Source organism: Falco cherrug, chromosome 6 (assembly GCF_023634085.1).
Source record: "Falco cherrug isolate bFalChe1 chromosome 6, bFalChe1.pri, whole genome shotgun sequence".
NCBI lineage: Eukaryota > Metazoa > Chordata > Aves > Falconiformes > Falconidae > Falco > Falco cherrug.
In genome coordinates, this window is record NC_073702.1 from 69,081,406 (window position 1) to 69,095,407 (window position 14,002).

A 14,002-nucleotide genomic window follows, 5' to 3' on the forward strand; every position below is an offset into this window, starting at 1 on the left:
CAAACCAAACCCAAAACTATTTACTAGCAAAAGCAAATTTGCCAGTGAGTTTTTTAAGTCATAAAGTAAGCTTTAAGTAAGTATTCTTCCATCTTCATCTTCTTTTGGGAAAACATCCAAAACCTTCAATTCAAATTTGAAAATAAAGGATAACTTTAAAGAAACCCTTGCTGAAACTCTTTTCACCCGGTTTGAGAATGGTTAAAAACCTATGCCACAGAAAATATTTCAGATTACTATGGGATTTATATTTTCTTTTCATATGATTAGTCTTAGGGAATTAGATATGTTTGGTCTTTCCAACTGTAGATCACTCTAGTGGATACATCACTTAAAACTCTAAAGAAATAGTAAAATCATATTGTTCATTAAATAGTCATATCTAATTCTTTTTTTCTTAAAAGACTTTTGGTTTTGTCTTCCCGACCCACCCCACCCAGTTTCTTTTTTTGTATTTTGGTAACGCCTTAGATCTGAAAAGGGAATGACACACACATAAAGTTATGGAAAGTTGTTCCTGCACTGGCTTAAGAAAGAAAATTATTATATATCTTCTTAACATGCATTATATTTCAACTGTATTCTTCAGTGCCTAATTAACTGATCATCTTTTTAATAGTGACTTGCTCTTCCAGAGTCCAAAACTAAAGCAGAAGGCACTGGAACAAACTAAAAACTGATCAATTTCCCTACCCCATCTTTTTCCTTTTGGTTGATTATTCTCCTTGAACCTCATTTCCTGGTAAACTGTGAGGCAGCCATCACCTTCAGAGGTCATTAACATAGTCTCAACTAGGAAAGCGTGAAGAATTTTTTCTGTTTTCCACTATCCAATAAAAATGATCTCAGATAATTCTCAGATCCAAAAGTACACCAGTGTACCAGGCAATTAACAGGTTTTTAGAAGTAAAAGGCACTTGAAATCATAAGCTACTGCATAAATACTACCTCAGCCATACATGACAGTTTTAATTATAATGCTGATTTTAAAATTCTTAAATTAATAAGAAACTTGAAATACAAATTCAAAGGAGAACTCCATTCATATATTCCCTTAATGATGCAAAAGCAATGCTCCTGGTTTATGGATGTATCTTTACAACTTGCCAGTTGTGTTTTGGTATTGATCAATCCAACTTTGAACTGAGTTTTGGCAAGTTTATCCTCTGAATATAATCACATGAGGTATAATTTTTTAAAAAATATATAGATCTCTCTACTATAGAATAATAAAACAATATAAATAACTGATTAAATTGTACACTAAAAGGATAACATTAATGGAAAATAGCAGGGGACATTAGCAGAGATTGCTGGTATTTTAAAACACAAACGTAGATCAAAAAGGATGGGCACCTAAGCCAAACTTGTGATTTCCCTGAACTTCACTATTCATCATTGTGAGCTTGCAAATTCTAAAATTATAACTTTGCAATTAAGTGCATTTTTTTTTTTGCTCTTATAACTTTACAGATATCTCAGAACAAGGATTGTTCTTTAACAGATATCTACATGCTGAAAAGGAGTTGTGAACAATGAGAAAAGTAGGGAAGGTGGGATGCATTCCCAGAGACCAGGGGCAGGAATAGAGTTCCATTCCTCAGTTCAATGGCAAAACCCACATCACTGTGAAGGAATTCTGCCAGTAGTGAGAGGGAGCCACTGGCTTGACAGGTCTGAGGAGTGCAGATAAAAGTAATCAATTCCTGTTTAACACTGATCTTAATCTTCCGTTCTATGGATCTGGAAAACAGCAGCACACTCTCAAAGATCTTGGCCATACATATATCAGTAAATTAAATAATGTCAAGTCATAGGCAAAGATACTGGAATTAAAAAAAGTTGTGCACATTTTAAATGTTAGAATGGTCCCCAGCACACCTTTGGGTCAGGACAACTAGCATTCTTCCAAGCAGAGTGTGGGAGCCAGGCATGGGGCAGGCCTCCTTTCATACCAGTACTTTTTATGAGGACACTGTGTTTATAGCCAGTCAGCCTGTGTTTGGGGCTGGAGAACAGGCTCTGGAAGTGTTAAGTTTACTGACCTAGATGGATCCAGAGCTTTCTGTGAGAGCAGCTATGGAGCAGGAGGTGAGACAGAGAAGGAACTGTGAGCTCCTCTCTCCCCTCATGTCCATTGCTGCCTCTTCATCGAGTTTGCCCTGTTGTTCGCTGATAACAAAAGCTCCATGTTACTTTTATACCAATGCTTAGACACCTGTGAAAGGACACTTTAAAATAAAATAGTAAAAATATAGTAGAACAGATTACCTTTATATTGCTTAATGTGTACTGGTTATTATCTTTGTCCTGATTTCAGCTGGGATAGATTTAGTATTCTCCTTACTAGCTGGGGCAGTGCTGTGGTCTGGATTTGGTGTGAAAGCAATGTTGACAGCACACTGATGGGTTTGGTTGTTGCTGGGTGATGTTTATATTAAATCAAAGGTTTTTTTCTTGGGCCCTGCAAGCAAGAGGGCTGGAGGGGCACTGGAAACTGGGAGGGGACACAGCCAGGACACCTGACCCAAACTGCCCACAGGGATATTCCATACCATATGATGTCATGCTGAGTATATAAACTGGGGGTAGAAGAAGGAACTGGGGGTATTCAGCATTATGGCGTTTGTCTTTGCAAGTAACTGTTATGCGTGACAGAGCCCAGTTTTCCTGGAGATGGCTGAGCACCTGCCTGCTGATGGGAAGTGGTGAATGAATTCTTTGTTTTGCTTTTCTTGCATGCAGCTTTTGCTCTACCTATCAAACTGTCTTTACCTCAACGCCTGAGTTTTCTTACTTTTACTCTTCTGATCTTCTCCCCTACCCCACTGTGGGGGGGAGTGAGTGAGCAGCTGCGTGGTTCTTGGTTGCCAGCTGGGGTTAAGCCATGACAATCTTGATTATTTATTTTCTTAAATAAGTGGTGTCATAATGGTGCATGTAGTAGCAAGTTTTACTGATATTATACCTGCTGATAAACATCAAAATCAGGGAATAAACTGATTCTAGACCACCTGTATATCTTCAGTTCACACAATCTATTTGCTGGACTATTCAAAAAATATTGATTTGGATCAGGGTAGGGCATGTGTTTCAAGTTTGATAGATTCTAGCCTAAACAATTTTTATTAAATGTCAAATGAGGAGTTATTGCTTTGTATCTAATGAGTCTGCTTGCATTATGCCTTGCAGGAGGGTATTGGATTACTGAGAAACAGTGGGTTGGAGTTATTTCCATAGATGGCACTTTTTCTGTGAAACTAAACCGAGTTCTAAGTGAAGAGCTCTTGAGCCTCATTCTGTAGGCTGTCGACAGTTTCAGCAGGTCTGTTACACTGGGTGGTGAGGGGTGTTTTTTCTTTGGGGGGGTGCTTGACAGGAAAATAAAATAGCTGAGTTCAGATACCCAAACAAGAAGTGTTAATGTAACACTGTATGATATTTTGTGTGGTGATGTGACTAGACAGATTGCACAAATGAGACTTCTGACTAACTAGAAGAATATCAAGTGGACTTTTAAAGGCACTTTACCCTGCTCATTTAGTATTTGCAACGTCCTGAAAGACAGGAAGGTGGCCAGTGTAATGCTGTTATTTAAAAAAAAAGTCTAAGGGCAGGCTAAATTACAGTTTTGTTAGTTTAACTTCAGTTACAGGAGAAGGAATACATATTATTTTAAAGATCCAATGGGTGGACATTTTGGAAACTATATCCTGATAAAACAAAGCTAAGACATTTTCAGAACTGAGGGGTTATTTCTCACTAATGCACTAATACACACTGCTATCAAGACAGAAAGAAGGAAAAATACACTTCATAAACTAATGAGTATTATAAGGAGGCATTTGGTAACATTTCCATGTTCAAAGATTTAACCTGTAAGAAGCACAATGCAGAGGAGGTTTAAGAATGCTTTGAATAGGGGCTCCTCTGCTGAGAAATAAGAATAACTAATAGTAGTTATGAGTGGATTTGCTTTAGATTTGAAATAAGTGACATAAACTGTAATTTAAAAAAAAAAACCACAAAAAAATCAAACAAAACCCCCAAAGCCCAGTATTAAAAATTAAAATGGTGATAAATTCCTGGTTGAGTAACAAATATTAAATGTGACCTAATTCAAGTCCTTATTGGTTTTAAGCCTGTATGGTAAATTTAGTATCACTTTTTTCTTTAATCTAACCAAAATGTGATCCAGTGCTTGGAAATATATAGCTCTTACTGGAAAAGAGATTCACACTTCAGAAGCATGTTAATGGATTGTAAATCTTAATGTATTTATGGCTGATATCCAGATAAGAACTGCATTGTTTGTGAAGCAAAATAAATATCCTAGGCTACATAGGTTTTGAGGCCAAGCAGCTTGTTATCTTATGACCAACCTTTCAACAAATTGAAATCAAGAATATTCTGAAGTTGTTTTTATACAGAAGTGGCAGATGTGACACATAAATATCTATAAAATTGTTCTAGGAAAAACTGATGTTGCATTTAACTCAACATTTGAGAACTTAGCATGATCAAATCCCTGGGAACATATACATAATTCTTATTAATTCAAAGTAATCATAAAGTCAAAAGGTGCTAGGAAATAAGAAACCTGGTATTTGTGTTTAGAACTGCTTTCAAAAATATTTCACTTTATGAAATCGTGCTTCAGCTGAATGGAATCCTTAGTTTTTCACCATAGCAATAAACAGATTTTTTCAGCATGCCAGAGAGGAAACCAAGATTCCAAATTATAATTTCTTCAGTGAAATAATAACAGCTAAGTAATTTCCACCTGAATTTTATTCATTTTAGTGGTTGATCCCTTCAAGTACTATAGAGTGATTATACTATTTTGTGTCATTGACTCTCTGCCAATAATGAATACAGCAGCCAAACTTTCTCAGTTCAGTGTTCTGGTCTGTATTTTTACCAGAAGTAGTTAAACAAGAAGATTTTAATTTGAAGTACATTGAAATAGGTTAAAGTGGTTTATTAATTTATCAAAGACACATAATTAACTGGCAGTCAGTGACCTGTACACTGCAGATCAATACTGGCAGTGCAACAAATAAACCGCAGTACTAGATCCTGACAAAATGCTAATTTATATGACAGGAAAGTCTAAACAACCCTCTATAATTAATCTCCAGAAGCATCCACCCTGCTTTCTCTCTGAGTTACATGCACACCTCCCTCAAAGGCCAAGAGGGTTACACACAGAGATGTGCACATGCACACAGATGCAAACACACGAGTCTGCTCTGCCTGACCTCAAAGCATGGTCACATGCTCTGTTACCTTCTCTGCTTCCCTTCCGGTACAAACCTCTATGCTGCTTCTATACTTTTCAAGCTTCTGCTTTCTTAGTTTTAAAAATCCCTTTGCAATTCCCTGGTTACACTTTAATCCAGTTGATGGGCATCATCCTCTTTAACACAATCATTCTTGGTCAAATGCCTCCTTAGATGGTTTTAGGTGTCTCAGTCCCACACGCTGGCTACATTGATATTCCCATCTTAACAGCTGCATTTAGTCAAGACTTTTCACCAAAGATGGGTCTTGCAACCACAATAACCTATATGCACAAGGAGGCATGAAAAATATTACTTTTTTAAAAATTTCAGGGCTCAGCTTTGCTCCCTGAGTCATACAGTGTATTTTCTCCACAGTTACTTACTCCAAAACAGTTATAGGCAAGATCTCTGCTGGAACTTGCCTTGTCACTACAGATCTCAATAGTAGGCAGTCTCCTTCTGCTTCCAGATTTTTCAAGATACCTGGAATATCTGCAAGACAACCCTTGACCTTCCATTTGCTCACATAATTTCATTCTCTGTACTAAGGTTTCAGACCATTTTAGAAGATAGTTGTTAATGGATCTTAAGATCTTTGGCATTGTGGGTGCTTGTGAACATTTATAGCATGATGAAAAGAAAAATTTCTGGGTTTAGTAGTGGAATTATTTTATTAACAAAGTAGTCATAAGAGATGGCTGGAGATATGGGGCAGACAACCTTTAATTTCTGTTTGATTACATTTCTAGATTAAAACCAGAAAATCAGAAAGCATTTAGCAGATAAGACAAACATTGGCAAGCTGAGTGGTATATTTGGTGGCATCCTTTTATATGAATAGTATGTTCTAAGAAAATAAATGCTTCAGTATGCATGCAAAGGTACTGAAAATAATACTTATGTATTTTACTGACTTCTGCTTGCCTGAATCCTCTTTTTATAATTACAGCCTAAGCGTGCACAGTGGAAGAAATATCAGGTAATAGGCAACTTCATTACCCTATCTCCAAAGTCATGGCTCTAGTCAGGAACCCAGCAGCATACAACAAAGTGGGCTCAGAGGAGGAAATTAATTCTGTACCCTAGAGTAGATATCCAAACCATTGCTCCTGAGAACAACACTGAGTTCAAACTGGGACACTGGAAAAGCCAAACATTGAGTTCTGACTGGGACACTGGAAAGCCAAAATAAATCAAACCAAACCAAAAAAAGCAACAAACCACAACCTTTTCTATAAAACTACTGCTTTAAGCAGTTCCTTCTTTTTAATATAGTTACATGAAAAGCAGCTCTTTTTTTTTTTTTTTTTTACTTTTTTATAGGATATCAGCTGTTAAAAGATAAATATTTTTTTAAAAAATAAATTTTAGAATATTTGCTAATCTTAGAGCATATCAATATTTCAAGACAAAAGATGTCTAATTGTAAAATCACTTGTGAAAATTAAGTGTAGATAAATCTTAAATATAAAGCTGAAATTTAAATGACCATTCTTTACATACAGGTGTCTGTTATTGTTTTGGCTGGGATAGAGTTAATTTTCTTCCTAGTACCTCCTAGAGCACCACGTTTAAGACTGGTGATCAAAATAATACAGGGATGGTTTCGTTACTGCTAAGCAGTGCTTGCACAGCAGCAAGGCTGCCTCTGCTTCTCATGCCACCCCACCAGTGAGGGGGCTGGGGGTGCACAAGGAGCTGGGAGGGGACACAGCCAGGACAGCTGACCCCAAAGGGATGTGCTAGAACATACGACATCATGCTCAGCAATAAAAGCTGGGGGAAGAAAGGGGAAGGGAGGATATTCAAAGTTATGGAGTTTGTCTTCCCATGTAACTGTTATGCATGATGGAGCCCTGCTGTCCTGGAGATGGCTGCACACCTGCTGGCTGATGGAAACCAATGTATAAATTTCTTACTTTGCTTTGGGTCTGTGTACAGCTTTGTCTTTATCTATGAAACTGTCTTTGCCTCAAACCACAAGTTTTCTCACTTCTACCCTTCTGATTCTCTCCCCTGTCCTGCTGTGGGGGCAGTGAGTGAGTGGCTGTGTGGCAGAGTGGAAATATAATCTAAAGCTTTTAAAATATATAGAAGAAATTATAATAATATATTTTTTCATGTTCTGTGAAAAATATTTTCTTCTCAGTTAGGTAGCTTCATATTTATAGAAAAAGAAAGGGAAGCAAAAAAAAAAAAGCCTTATAAAATCATACAAATATTTTAAATAGTTAAACAAGTTTTTATCTGAAGATTTAACATATAATGGTAGTACATTTATGATATTTTTCCAAGGAGCAGCTGAAGTGGAAGGTTTCCCTAACATTCCTTTGAACAATCTGTATACTTCTCAATGTTCCTATAATCATTTTGATAATTACTTTCTTCTTATGATAGCTCCTTTTTATGGGCTGCAACTCTGTCTGGTTAGAAAATAAAAATTAGGCAACTTCGTTAGAATTTAATTTTTTTTACTTCCATTAGAAAAGCTATTAAATTATATTTGATTAGCTGTCATATAAGTGTGGACTAAGTATATAATGCACTGTTTTCAAAAGACATTGTATTATATTTTAAATAATTAAGGACTCTTGGTGAACTATTTAATTTGCTAAAACTAAGAGGAAGCAAGAACTTTCATTTTATGTACATTTAACTGTGTGCATTAATTTTTAAAACAGGGATGTTATATACATACATCTATTTATCTGCAATTTTATTTATTACAGAATAATTTATTAGAGCATAAGGTGCTGGAAACTTTGAAAGCATAATGAAAATCCCAGTTTTGAGGAACCTGTAGCTAAAGACCTTCATGGTCTAATGATGTTTCCAATCAATAGTCAAACTCTCTTGTTCTCTCCCACTGCCATTGAAGGACAAGGACAGCATTTATACTGTTGGAGTAAACTTAGGTTTGAATTCTGATGCCAAACTCCCTGATTCTGAGATTTATCTACATGTCTAGTGCTCCCAAGGTATTACTCGTCTTGCCTCACATTAGATGGCTGTCATTTAGACTTCTAATACTCTACTTCTAATCTTGTCTCCTAGTGTATTTTTGTAACCAAAGAAGAAGGCTTCTCCTGATAGTATATCATACAAACCTTTTTCAGAAGTGTGCTTTACGACGAGTTGATTTACCCTTTGAGGGAGCCTTACCCCACCCCACCCCTACCCCACCCCCCATTACTATAAAGGTAATATAGGGTGGCTAGTTTAAAACACTGACTTTTATGACTGAAGTTATGTGAGGTGAATCCTCCTTTCCCACACACACAGGCACAATTCAGGGGGATATGTGGGACATATGAGGTACGTGTGAACAGCGCATGTGAGAGTATGGAAACTGATGCCTGGTTCAATGACCCTGAGATAGAATTATGCAATACAAACCAATTCTTCAGTGAATATTGAGGTCAAAGGTAGGCAGCTTTCAGTGGATGATGAACAGCCTTTTAATGCTTTCTCTGTATACAATTCATAAGCACACAATTATTTATTACCTAGCAGATATGATAAATGATTGGGAGCAGCCAGACTAATGGGCTAAGGATCAATATCCTCACTTGCATGATAATCTCTGCTTTCCAGTGGTTGCCCATCATCAGGTAAAGAAGTGTTAGCCTTAATTGCTTCTCCACAATCACACGATTGTTCTTCATAAAGTTGGAACTTGGGTCACAGACATATGAGCTTTATGAAACTGAGCCATAGGTTATAGCTTCATGAACAGTCAGGTTTGTATCTTTGAAAGGCCATTAGCTGACCTTGTAGGGCATTCAGTGCAGAATAATAGAAGTGACTTTTCTCATTCCCACCAGGTATGACATTTTCACCTGTTGTTTGCAAAATATATTATTTACTTTGATATCTATTTGCCTGAATTGGTACTACCTAGAGAATGGCATGATTAGGAACAAGTCTACCTTCACTAGTCAGTGGGGGTCACTGCAACGCCATCTCAGGCTTGATGTGTCTGGGATCTACGTGGTGGTGTAGTAAAGTAGAAAACAGTAAGTACATTCTTTCTTCTCCTGGTTCTTCTTTGGTGTTCCTCCATCAACAGGAGGCAGCACCACTCTCCAGCAAGTTCAATGTATACCTTAGAGGCTAAGTAGAATCACAGTATTAGTCACAGTTAGTTCCAGGTGCATACGGAATAAAGCAGATTTTGTGGAGAACCTTATGTATTCACTGACCACTTAAAATCATAATAGTAAGATACATCTATTTGTAACAGAAAAAGGAATAAGTAAATTCCTTATCTAAGATGCAGATATTTGGAAAAAATGAGGACAGACACACACACATACCCACCCATTTTTGTATCTACAGTGAAAAAGAATAAACTAAAAACATTCCTGAAATATTTAACAATGATTGAGAATTTTCAGCTGCATCACACAGAAGGCAGCCTCTCTTAAAACATTTCAGCTCTTCTTGAAATCACTGAAGTTTATACATGAAGAATATTTGCAAGCTTAAGTTAGTGTAAATCTGCCTTTTTTTGTGTAAGCAGCTATATATTCAGCTGTATTCACCACTAGTGCAGCCACATCTTTAAGGTCCTTGAATGTCCAGAGGAGGGCAACAAAGCTGGTTAAAGGGCTGGAAGGAATGTACTACGAGGAGCAGCTAAGGGCTCTGGGTTTATTTAGTTTGGAGAAGAGGAGGCTGAGGGGCCACCTCAGTGCTCTCTACAGCCTCCCGAGGATGGGAAGTGGAGAGGAAGGTGCTGAGCTCTTCTCCCTGGGATCCAGTGACAGGACGTGTGGGAATGGTTCAAAGCTGCAGCAGTGGAGGTTCAGACTTGACATCAGGAAGCATTTCTTTACTGAGAGGGTGGGTCAAACACTGGATGAGGCTTCCTAGAGAGGTGGTTGGTGCCCCAAGCCTGTCAGTGTTTTTTAAGAGGCATTTGGACAATGTTCTTCATAATCTGCTTTAACTCTTGTTCAGCCCTGAACTGGTCAGGCAGTTGGACTAGATGATCGTTGCAGGTCCCTTCCAACTGAAATGTTCTGTTCTGTGCTATTCTATTTTATTGGTATATGTATGTCTATATATACCTACATCTATCTATCTAGAATAAGTATATGCTAAGCTTTTGCTTAAGAGGTCGATTTGAAAAAAAAATAATAATAATCCTGATGATATGTGGAATCAGCAATGTGTGAAAAAAGATCTTGTAAATAAATGTAATTTTGCAAAAGTAGTTAAATGCGGATGTCTACCAGTAATGCTTCCCCCAGTAAAGGACACTAGTAGCATTGATACTGAAAACAATGGTGAAGGTTGCTGATATAAATGAGTTTCAAAGTGTATGAACAAAGGCAAAATGTCATTCTGGTCTGAAAGCTGAAATAGTTCTGAGAGACAATTTAAAAATTGATATTCAGAAAAACATCTGGTTCTGATTCTGCTCTGATCCTTGTAGATTTTACAAGCACACTCTGCTGCTTCTGTATAGTTACCTTGGCATACACTTGCATAAGAAGACAGCCAAACCTTTCCTTTGAATTTAAAGTATTTCACTCCTAGCTATTTGATCTTTATTTTCGTACACCTCCATCTTTCCTCAGGCCTTTTATTTGTACCTAGAATTGTCTTCCTGATCATAAGATTAAATTAAAATTAAACTAGTCGTAATTAATGTCAGTTACTTTATCTACACTCATTTCAATCAGAATTAAACAATTAAACAATTATCGAAATTGGTTGCCAAATATTATTTTTTGTGCTTTCTTACCAAATTTAGTCTCATTCCAAATTAACTTTGTTATTAGCTTATTAACCAAAACATTTCTAACAAACAACACAACAAATACAGTGAATGTATATTTCAGAGTAATTGCAGCAAGTTCTACATTTTAACATATCCACAATGTAACGTACTTGCGTATATACTTGTATTTAACGTATGTATACATCTTGAGCCTGAGTTTTTCCTGTTTGCTTTTCTGAAGCACCAGATTAAAGTCCATCTTATCCATATTAAAAGAATTTGAAGTAAAACATGAAAGTTAAGGTAATATATGTGATAGAAGTCCCAGACATTATCTGGAAATGTATCTTGACAGCTTTGTTTACAGAAATAGTTTTATCAAGACTCCTGTGAGTCCAGATAGTCAGATTGAGATCTGTATTGTTTTGAAGGTTTGAATAATTGATTAAAGCTGTTTATTACACCAGAAAATCATACAATAAACAATCTTTTATAAAGACAAAACACAAAGCTGTCTTTCTATTCTTTATATTTGAAATTTTGCCAGTAGTAAAAAGGTGGGAAAATGTGACTGTTCAGTGACAGGTAACTGCAATAATGCATGGGTACCAGAGGGAGTTAAACTGTGTAGTTTGGGCTCCACTGTTGAAACCACAGCAGTGTAACATTCAAGGCAGGTGAATTTACAGGAGGCAGAGCAAATCACATACATAGCCATATACATTAAGTAAATTCTGACACTGTTCAAACCACAGCTGTGACAATAGAATCTCCTGTGATGAAAAATAAAGCTTTCGGAATAAATGGTGTATAACACTGACTAAATTTTCTACTGGATATGTTTTACAAAAATATCTATACTCTAAAATAATGGGAAATCCCAGGGGTGGGGGGTGGGGAAGATGAATTTGTCACTGGCACTGTTTCATCTGATTGGAATAAACTATATGCAGATTCCTTGACAAGAATTATTTAACTTTCCTCCCAGTGCCAGATACTTACATTATGGAATCCTCATGAGTGAAAACTAAAAACAGACCTCATTGATGAATGACTACAATTAAAACTCTTCCGTACAATTACTGTTTTTCTAGGTTTGTTTATACATGTCAAGTATGTGCCTGCAACAGGTAGCAAAATAGAATGATAAGCTTTCTGAAAGGCAAACTAGCTTCTAAATATTTATTCAGCATTTACCGCTTGACAAGAATTACAGAAAAAGCAAATAAATGTATATGTAAGAAATCTTTAGGATTTTCATACTCTTTCATCAATACCCACTTGCCATATCCAAAGAGAAACCCATCTGACACCCTCCAAGAAACTGGGAGGGGAAAAAAAAATCAGTTGTTAGTATTTATATTATTTTACATTTTTACCCCATGCCTTTAGCTAGACAAACACAAAGTGCATCTGTATAAGTACACAGGAATCCAAGTGCAATAAAAGTCCTTCATGCTTGATGATTTACAGTCTAAACTGAAAGAGCAAACAAGAAGAAAAATATTAAAAATATATAGTAAGTGTCCAAATATATATATGTTGTGTATATAATTTGCCCAATTCCACCTCATTTCATGCTTTGGTCTTACTAATTTTCTTCTATTTATCCTGTAAATACCGTCCAATTACTTTCCACAGCACAAACACTATCCTCTTCATGCCTACAATACTCTACCAAAGGTTATCAAATCTAGGTCTATTATTTCTAAGAGACAGAGCTCCTCACGCTGTGGGGTGACTGGACTGGGCTTCAACAGCCAGGCAGGAGGAACCCTGGACCTGATGTTCCTGGGACTCAGCACCTCTTGTAACGTCCTTCACAGGAGCTGCCTAAGCAACAGATAAGGAGGTCTGGGAAATGCAAATACCTGAGATAAGCAATGAGCTCATTGATGGAGAGGAAATACCAAACACAAATATTTTTCTAAAATGGTACCTTGTTCTAAGAATTGAAGGATTTATTCCTGACAGTAATTCCTTTTCCCTTTTATCCATGACATAACAACTTTTGTCCCTTTCTGTTGAAATTCTTAACATTTCTTGAAACTGTTCCTGTTTCATGGATAGTTGAAAATGGTGCTGAACTTCAGAGAAGGCATGGGGAATATTTAGGGATATGTGCATGATTTTTTTTAATTTAATGCTCTAGGACACTGTTCTGTGATAGAATAGCAATTTTTACGCAGTTTCAGCTGCAAAAGTAGTTAAGTTAAACAAATTATAGACTATTCTTACAGGAAAAACTAACTCTGTACCCTATATGACTGTCCTAGTTACAGTACATCCCTCTTAGCCTTGATACCTAATGACTTCTTGCAAAATACAGCAAAACTTTGACAGTAATTTAACTCTGAAACTAGAGACAATTGCATCAAAAATGGGCTAATGAAACAAATTGCTTTGCCTTTCTCCTGTCATTGAGCCAGACACATTCTGAACAGAAGTTATGATTTTTAGTATTTTCCAACAGAAAAATTCTCTTTTGAATGTCTCCATATATCTGTGTTCAAGAGAACTGGCCTGGATATTTAGCATTTCTAGGACTCAGCCACAACAATTTCTGTGCTGCATAGTGATTTGTACTTCGATCACTTATTCTCTGCAGAATAACATGTTTTCCTGAACAACAAAAATTATTTCAAAGTTCCAAGTTGTATACCAATGACAAAACTTTGAAACACACTGTCACAGACTCCTGTAGGGAAGAGACTGTGGGGGGAGGGTTTGTACCCAGTTATTAAAGGGAATCAAAACAACTGGACATAACACTGATTACTGAGGCTGAATTGTTATACCTTAAGTAAAAGGCTCCTTTTTCTCCCCAAGACTTAATATTGTATGTGAAAAATCATGCTCTCTTTTGTCCCATAGCCAAGAATATGTTATTCAACAGTTAGGATATGGTTATACTTGCTTGACTTTATACGCTCCAATAGTGTGAGGTAGATTGCTATCTATTTCTTAATCTTCAAGGAAACTACTTTTG